Source organism: Apodemus sylvaticus, chromosome 15, assembly GCF_947179515.1.
Source record: "Apodemus sylvaticus chromosome 15, mApoSyl1.1, whole genome shotgun sequence".
Classification (NCBI taxonomy): domain Eukaryota; kingdom Metazoa; phylum Chordata; class Mammalia; order Rodentia; family Muridae; genus Apodemus; species Apodemus sylvaticus.
Window position 1 is genome coordinate 50201975 of NC_067486.1, and position 2342 is coordinate 50204316.

General features: G+C 41.5%; 1 pseudogene; it reads left to right on the forward strand.

Moving 5' to 3' along the window:
• The first annotated feature begins 1167 nt into the window (after window positions 1-1167).
• On the forward strand, window positions 1168-1325 carry LOC127666417 (uncharacterized; annotated as a pseudogene).
• The last annotated feature ends 1017 nt before the right edge of the window (window positions 1326-2342 follow it).

Sequence of the window (2342 nt, forward strand, 5' to 3'; positions counted from 1 at the left end):
GGAGGAGAATGCAAATTTCCCATGAAAATTTAAAGATTGTGGCAACCTGAGACTGCAAAGAAATACTGAGCTTGTGATAAGCTGCTAGGGTTCTGTCCCAGACTGCCGGTTACACAGGTTCTGTTTGTTTCTTTGTTTAAGAGGGAAAGTCAGGCACCCTTGCACAGGATTCACACAGAAACAAACACAGCAGCTACCGCCCCACAGAAGCCAAGGTGGACACTGACATCCTGCTGGAGGAACTGAGTTAGCTCAGTCTCTGACTGGTTCTGGTGACAGAATTATCATGACACCCCATCAGCAGCAGAGAGCCTCACGCCTTTACCCTCAGGGAATTCTGATAAGGCTCTCTAGATCAGCATCAACAGTTCCTATGGCCACCAGCTGACTGTCTTTCCACACTGCATTTCTTTTGGGTTGGGCTTCTTATAGCTTTGTCCTCTAATTTTAGTATATACAAGGTCTTCTTGTTAGTATACATTCATTGTACAAGATGGGTTTCAGTAGGACATTTTTTCTCATATGTACACAATGTAACTGAATCATAGTCACAATCCCATTCATGTCCTTTGTCCCCTTTTCCCTGCAACTGGTCCCTCTCCTTTTCCTATATAGTCACCTTTCTATTAATATCTTTCTGTAACTTTGGGAACCAGTTTTCTCTGTGGGTCTTTTGCTCCTATTTCATATCCCAAATGTCTAAATAAATTTGTATGTCAAATGTCTAACGCCACAAAAGAGAGAAAATGATCCCTTTATTTAAGCACAATTATTCCCATTTTCATATAGATTTGGTGCCATGTTGGCAGAGAGGGCATTTGTTCACTACATGCTGTTTGCCCTTGAGCCAACTGTCTGCTTTTGGAAAGGGTTGGTGTGCAGGCGGGGATGCCACGGTTTAAGGATGATGGTCATGCAGTTTTTGGATCCCCTTTCGTCATGTTTCCTCTGCACTGGGAATACGCTATGGGAATCCTGACTCACTCTGAAAGATGTCAGATACTAGTGAATTAGTGACAGAGAAAGATAAAGAGCCAAAGGCTTAGCATTGAAACCGAAATTATATCCCATTTGAAGAGTGGACTCTCTAGCTGAATGAAGACTCCTGCATGTTGTGGATGTCCTCTTTTATATGTCTTCTTTTAAAGATTTTTTTTTTTAATTTCTATCGCTTCTCTGCCTTTTGGCTAAGATCAAGTGTAGTTTTCTGTTTTTTGTTTTTAATTTCTGTTACAGTGTGAAGTTAAATACAGTCCTTAGTTCCTAGCCCACCATCACTATGTGCTAATAGAATTCTCTGCTTCAGAATATTAGTGCTGCTAGGATAACATACCTTCTAGTAAAATATTTTAAAAGAAAAAAATGTACTTGTCAGAGTTCTGAGTGCTATGAGTTCAAAATCAAGACCCGGCAGCTTTAGTGTCTGCTAAAAGTCAAGTCTATGCATCCATCATGTTGCTTTGTAAAATTCTCTGGAAGGGAAGGCATTGTAACTTCAAGTGTATGAAGAGAAAAAGGAGATTCTTTCTTTCACTTATCATAAGAAAGCTAATTCTAGTCATCAAGGTTAGAGCTCTCAAGTTTCCTCCTGTGGACCACATTGGAGACTGACATAAATACATGGTTTACTTTGAGCCATGTGTTGTGCAACTTTTCCTTGAGGAATGGAACCAGTTACAGGTAGGGAACCAGTTACAGGTAGGTCACAGACCAAGGCAATGACTCCCCCCAAAATATGGCTTTAGTAGAGCAGTGGTTTATTAGAGTGAGTTATAGGACTGTAGGTGAGGGGTTACTTACAGAAACATAGATGATTCAAAGGTAGCTATGTCACCTACACCCCTACCCCAGCTTGAGTGACAATTTAGGGTCACTATATCCCTGGAGCTCCTTGCCTCCCATGCACACAGGTCTATATGTCAGAGAGTTTCTTCTCCCCATAAATAGCTTTACTGCTTTTATAGTCTTGAGTAGTGATGGCTTATTTTGATTGTCAACTTGACACATAGAGGAAGAGGAACTCTTAAGAGAATTTCCTCCCGTTAGATATGCCTATGAGCACATCTCCTGGAGCATTTTCTTGATTGGTGATGGATGTGACAAGGCCTAGCTAGCACACTGTGGGAGGTGCTATTCCCCAGCAAGTGGGCCTAGGTTGTACAAGGAAGAGAGCTGATCATGAACCTGGGAGCAAGCCATTACATAGCATTCCTCTGTGGCTTCTGCTTTAGTCTCCAGCCTTGAGCTCCTGCTCTGGCTTCCTTCAATAATGGACTATAATTTGTAATCTAAAATAAACCCTTTCCCACCCAAGTTTCTTTTTGTCATACTGTTTATCACAG